This window comes from Capsicum annuum, chromosome 9 (assembly GCF_002878395.1).
Source record: "Capsicum annuum cultivar UCD-10X-F1 chromosome 9, UCD10Xv1.1, whole genome shotgun sequence".
NCBI lineage: Eukaryota > Viridiplantae > Streptophyta > Magnoliopsida > Solanales > Solanaceae > Capsicum > Capsicum annuum.
In genome coordinates this window covers 206691865-206698970 of record NC_061119.1, presented here as the reverse complement: position 1 = coordinate 206698970, position 7106 = coordinate 206691865, and the positions used below count along the sequence as shown (strand labels likewise).

Here is a 7106-nt window from a genome sequence, read left to right as displayed (position 1 = left end):
TTAAATTCAATTAGCAAAAACTTCAATCGATTAAATCCAGTAACATTTGGATACTAATTTCCGATATCACAAGCATCAGACATCAGCTTCAACACCTCAAGGTTAGGTAACTCAGCTATGACATCCAAGTATGACCAACTAAGCCAAGTGTCGTACAACTTTAACTTCTTGAGCATTGCTGGAAAAGCTTTTGCACTGGTCACTGCCAAAAGGATACGAGAACAACTTATAAAACTCAATATTTCAAGTTGCTGCAGATAGACAAGATTTTTGTGAATCGAATAGTCCCAAATATTGTTTCCACTGATTCCTAATTTTTTAACATTCTGAATCCCTGAAATAACCTCCTTCGTGCAACAACTGCAAGATGAGTAAGAAGAAGTTTGTATGTTTGGGAACCCATGTGACTCCCTTTGTCAACAGATATGCTTGGGGGATTTGGCACATAAAATGATGCGCTCACTTTGATATGCCTTAATTGCATTAGTCTCCAAATTTCCTCAGGAAAAGTTATAACTGATCGACTAGGCCCTTCAACGATGAATGTCTCCAGATTCCATAACCTGTAAATTTCTGGAGATACCTCAACCAAATGAGGATTAGTATCTGTATAGGGAAAACAAAAATCACACTGTCTGTCAAGTCCAAGACTTTGAGTAATTTGAAAGGATTAAGCCATGATTGGTGAATAACAGTGGAAAAATAACCACCAAAAATACAAATAGATTGGCATTTTGAACGAATGTTTCCCCTGTGAACTTCTCTCAAGAACAGGTCATATATTAGATCATGAACCTTACATGATCTAATTTTTGTTTCATCTCGACTTTTCTTGTAGATGAGAACTAGACATCTATTGATAAGATCTTGTAAACACTTCTCAGCCTCTCCTTCCAAGTCTTTTTCTGAATTCAGGAATCCCTCAGCCATCCATATCCTCATCAAATGCTTCACTGGAATCTCTGTTTCTTCCGAAAAAATTCCAAAATATAGAAGACACCTTTTTAGATCATTGGTCAAGTGATTATAACTTAACCCAAGCACACATGAACATCATTCATCAGGATCATTTGTGACAAATGACTTGACATCTTTCACAACACTTGTCCAATTTTGTATTTCCCTTTTAGATTTGAGAAGCCCAACAACCACGATGATAGTTAGTGGTATCCCTTGACATTCATCTACGATTTGTTTCCAAATATTCTCGTACTCGTATGGTAATGCTTCATTTGCAAATGATGCACTTTTAAAAAGGTTCCAACTCTCATCTTGATCCATGAAGCCCACCTGCAAATACCATTTCTCTGTATCAGCATAGCTAGCCACTTCATTGTTATGGGTGGTCAATAATATTGAACTCCCCTTGTTTTCACTTGGAAAACATAGTCTCACGACATCCCATGCTTCATTTTTCCACATGTCATCCAATACAATTAAGTATCTCTTACCCTTTTAAACTCTTTCGTAGCATGTTTTCTAGCTCTGCCTCATCATTCATGTCAAATGTACCACTTGTTGGGTTCGAAATCGAGAGGGCATCATGCTGAAGCTATTAGTTGCAAACTATCATAGTGATAATTCAGACAACAATGAAAAACATAGTAAAAAACATATTATTGATGTAATTTGGTCAAGTGACCTACATATTGAAAACTAATATCAAAAAATATTAAAAACTATTGGGAGAAAATCTCCCCCTAAACGAGACTCTTTAAATGACTACATTGTGGATGCTACTATGTTATTGTATGAGAAGAGGGTTCTATTTATTGATTTCCAAAACCCTTTCCTCCAAGAAAGAGGTTTGCCAAATATGGAAAAGTTTTATATTTTTTCTTTCAGGAAAAGTAAAAGTATTTATGGTTACTTTTATTTTCCTTACAAGAAAAAGTAAAATTTAAATTTCGTAAGAATATCAGGGCAAAAGCCCTAAAAAATTTCTCCTTTTTGGGTTGATTTTCTTCACTTGATCCGTCTTCTCTTCATATCATGTGCATGGACTTCGTTCTTGATATAATCTTTATAACTGCTGCTTGTCGTTGTTGATATAATCTTCATAACTCCTGCTTGCCATGGTTAAAAATAAGATTTAAAATATCATGGTTAAAAATTGGTTTAAAAGTAATATTTTATTTTTATTTTTAAAGATGCAGCAGCAAAAGTGTTGAAAATATGGTTAAAACTTGTTCTCCACATGTAGTTCGACAAAAATCTTCATTATCATCCAAGTTATTGTAGCTTGATTTTGAAACCGCTTTGAACCTGTTTAATCTCGTCTCACCACATCATTGGACCATTGAACCGTAAGCTCTGATACCACTTGTTGGGTTTGAAATTGAGAGGGTGTCATGCTGAAGCTATTAGTTGCAAACTATCGTAGTGATAATTTAGACGATAAAGAAAAATATACTAAAAAATATATTATTGATGTAATTTGGTCAAGTGACCTACATATTGAAAACTAATATAAAAAAATATTAAAAACTATTGGGAGAAAATCTCCCCCTAAACGAGACTCTTTAAATGACTACATTGTGGATGCTACTATGTTATTGTATGAGAAGAGGGGTCTTCTATTTATAGATGCCCAAAACCCTTTCCTCCAAGAAAGAGGTTTGCCAAATATGGAAAAGTTTTATATTTTTCTTTCAGAAAAAGTAAAAGTATGTATGGTTACTTTTATTTTCCTTAAAAGAAAAAGTAAAACTTAAATTTGGTAAGAAAATCAGGGCAAAAACCCTAACACCACCTTTAGTAGATCGCAGAAGGCTCAACAAAATTTCCTTTACATTGTGTTGTTGAGAAACAGTAGCCCAGGCACGAACATCAAAATGAGAACGAATGCATGCATCGTTGTAAACTTTGTTTGCTAAGGTTGTTTTACCTATGCCTCCCATCCCGACAATCGGGATGACTTTGGGTTCACCAGAGCAACTTCTAGTCAGATCTTCTACCAATCATTACTTTTGATCAGCACGTCCAACCATATTGTTCTCAACATTCAGAATATCTTTTGATGAGCTTGGAAACTCTTGAACCGTTGATTCCATTGATGCTTGTTTTCCTTTATCTTGAATCTTGGTTGACTCTTTCCATACACGATCAATGTCCTCACAAACAGTATTTGGAATTTCTTTTATCTGTACTTCCAAGTTTGTCATTTCCCCAGAAACATTGTTTTTCTCAAAGTTCTTGACAACTACTTTCAGGGAACTAATCTTTTCATGAAGAGCACAAAGTTCTTCTCTGTGATCACTATTTAGAGATTGTATTAGTGAATTGGATGTCAAGAGAGATTCAATTGTTCTCATAAGAGAAGCCACACTTGTATGAGCCTTATCTACTATATTCACGTTTGCCTTTCCGATTATGACTTGAAAGATGCAAGAGGCAAGAGTTCAATGGTATTATAGATAACGTGATACCCATTCTTTAGTGCGGGAACATTTTTTTAGATGAATTGAGGTAATATAAATCTCCTAGCTCAAAGTTGAATTGAGAACTTTCCCACCGATTGCCTTTTAGTCAGCGTTCTTACTTGGATCAACTTCCAACGATCATTAATCATAGAATGTAATGATTTAGAGTTAGGTGGACTACTACCTACCAAATTAAAAGTTTTTGAATCTTCTTTCCAAGCAAAAATTTATGGACATTTTAGTGAGCCAGCATCCCAGCTGAGCGTTGAGCAGTGCAGAGCGAAGCTCAAGCCAGGAGATCACTGGTTTGCCTCTGCATTGGGCTGCGCGGTGCATAGCATACTTCTCTGACGTAAAACTTCCCAAACCCATTTTATAACCCTAAAATCATCCTAAACAATAAGAAGTCTTCAAAATTCCTCATACAAGGTATTTATTTCAAGTTATTTGTATTCTCTAAATGATGGATTGAGACTAAGGTTGAATTTTCATAAAAACATGTTATTGAATCCTCTCAACTAATAGTTATTAGATTAGAAAGATGAGTAATTAAGGGAAACTAACCTTTTAATTGTTGGGAAGAAGCAACTGGTCATTGCAATAGTATGCTACGATAAAAGAACATAAAAAACATAAATATGAGTATGTGAAAAAAAAAAGATATAGTAGCAAGTAATCAAGATTAAAATCAAGAGAAAAATGGCATACCTCTCTGAGTGTCTAACAAAGTGTTTTCCTTGTGATAAATTGGGATGAGAACTTCAATTATTATTGTTGCATGTGGGGTAAAGGCATTTATCTATTTAAATGGAAACAAATCAGTTTTAGTTTTAAGATAAAAAGTTATAAAAACATGATTATACTATGTTTCAATTGTCATCATACTATTTTTGTTGTCATGTATTTTTTTGAGTGCCATATTTTGCTTTCTTTATTTGTTGTCATATTTTTTTCTATTTTTTATAACTACTTTGTTTTACTACATTTAAGCGAGGGTCCTTCGAAAACGATCTAGGGACAATATCTGCATACACTTGACTTTTCTCAGATCTTATTTAGGGAATTATTTAGAGATATACCTCGTTGATATATTAAAGAAATAACTTGGCCAATTTACTGTACCAATCACAAATTTTTTTATTTATATTAGCTGTTTGCAACTAGTACATTGTGGACTAATCAATAAACAAATACCGTAATAAATCTCCAGCTTAGGAGCCAAATAGTGGAGTATTTTTTTCTTTAAAAAGGCAAACTTTTTGTCTCATACAGTGAGTAATGCCACACTGTCATGTTTTCATGATACTCTCAGTCAAGCTATGATCCTTAGACTTGAGACAGTCTTATGACTCAGGAAATCTCCATGATCTCATGAACTCAGTCAGTTGTCAGACATCAGTAGTATTCCGTCAGTCAACGGAATTCAGTAAATCAGTTCATGTTCAGTTCAGTAAATCATGTTCAGTGTCTATTCAGATGGCAGTAGAAATTAGCACCAAGCGAACCCAAGGATGGTAAATCACTTGTTATATGAGGGTGTGATTCATAAAAACAATCCTTGCATTCCAGAACTATGTAGCTAGCATAGGTTGAGAGATCATAGCCTGCTATATGAGGGTAGATGAGGTGGCTTAGCTTGCTATATGAAGGTTCCCACCATTCTTACTAGAGTTACCTGTTATATTAGTGTTACTCTGGACCCCAATTCAGCTATAATGCATTATTTGGGGCATGTCGGTTAGATGACTACCTCCCACAGTCTTAGTATCAATCTCAGTAAAAGAACTCAAATAGTTCTTCAGAATTCAGGACTGTCAGATACAGTCAACTCAAATACAGTACGAAACTCAGCTAGTTCCATCAGACTCAGGACTATCAGATACAGTCACTCATGTTATCAGTTATCAGAATTTAGTCATTAGTTATCTTAGTCATCAGCATACTCATGTTATCACGATTTCAGATATAGTTACTATGTATGCATGCATGTATTCTCACATTCATATTAGTCAGTTAGCCAGTATTGTTTATGCATATGAACCCCATGCATTCAGCCTACCTCACTTGCATACCAGTATATTTAAAGTACTGACACATTTGTGCTATGGTGTCTTATACCATAGGTTCAGAGACACGAGTTCCAGAGCATCAGTAGATTCCAGTCTCAGTTTCAGAGTTAGAAATGAGTCCTCATCTTTTGAGGACATGATCATCATTTTATTATCTCAGTAATTAGTTTATTAGTTAGAGTTAGTTGGAGACATATCCCATCAACTCCTTACTCAGATAGTTCCATCAGTTAGGGACTTTCCAAACTATTATGTTCATACAGTTATTTCTGTTGTTTTGGGTATTTCATACCCTATTTTGATGTTGTGTTTTACTTCAATTATGTGAACCTTATGGACTTTCAGTTCATGTTTTGCATTATTCAGTATATTATGCAGTATACAGGTATAGATATCAATCATGGGTTAGCATGTGGTCCTTCGTGGTCATGAGCACCATGTAGCATTCTGGGTACCAGATTCGGGGCGTTACAAACTTGGTATTAGAGCCTAAGGTTCAATAGAGTCCTAGGAAGTATGAAAGTGGCATCTAGTAGAGTCTTGTGAATGGATGTGTTGCGCCCTATATTTATGTGCAGGAGGCTATAAGATGTTTTAGGAACAGTTTCCCTTCTTTCAATATTCATGTCATGCCAGCAAGCATAATCTTAATTTAATCTTTTAGTCTAATCTGTTTCTCCTCCTTATTTCAGAATATGCCTTCCAAGAGAAGAACCCATCCTGTCTAAGAAGATCCCTTGGATGAACATGTTTCTCATGCGGAGTTCAGGGCCGCATTCACTACTGTTGCTAACTTAGTTGCTGCTTAGAGTGAATGACCAGCTGTCGTTCTAGACAATCCAGTGGCTAATTCAGCTGCAGCCAGGATTTGGGACTTCACCTGAATGAATCCTCCATTTTTCTTGGGTTTAAGACAGATAAGGACCCTCAGGAATTCCTAAAATAGGTGCAGAAGGTTACAGACATAATAGGGGTTACTCCTAGTGAAAGTGCTGAGATATTTGCATGATATTGCTCACACTTGGTTCAAGCAGTGGAGGTCAAAAAGGGCAGATGATGCGGGGCCAGTTGAGTGGGAGAAGTTTGATTCTGCTTTCCTTGATAGATTCTTTCCCCTAGAGCTTAGAGAAGCTAAGGTGCTAAAATTTATCAACCTCAGGCAGGGCAATATGACAGTGAAAGATTATTCTCTTAAGTTTTATCAATTAGCTAGATATGCCCCTCATGTGGTTGCAGATAGTAGGGCAAGGATGAGTAAGTTCATTTCAAGGGTGAATTATAGCATGGTTAATGAGTGTAGATCCACCATGCTGAGTAGTGACATGAATTTAGCTAGGCTCATGAATTATGCTCAGCAGATAGAGGAATAGAATATTAAGATGAGGGAGAAGTAGAATAAGAGAGTGAAGATAGGTACTTTCAACTTTGCTCAACCTAAGTCAGAAGGTGGAAACTGTTCTTAGTTTCATCCTAAGTCATCAGTTCCAGCTCCTTCTTTAGCCAGTGCTCCAGTTCATAAGTTTAGAGAGGGTAATAAAGATAGAGTGCCAGGCTCTAAGTCCCAGGGCAGTATTAGCAGCGCCCGCAACTATCCTATTTGCTAGACTTATGGCAA

The 7106-nt window shown here is 35.9% G+C and overlaps 1 pseudogene; it reads right to left on the bottom strand.

Annotated features, from left to right (window-relative positions):
• Nucleotides 1-1053: 1053 nt before the first annotated feature.
• LOC124887186 lies at nucleotides 1054-2900 on the bottom strand (annotated as a pseudogene).
• Between the last annotated feature and the right edge of the window lie 4206 nt (nucleotides 2901-7106).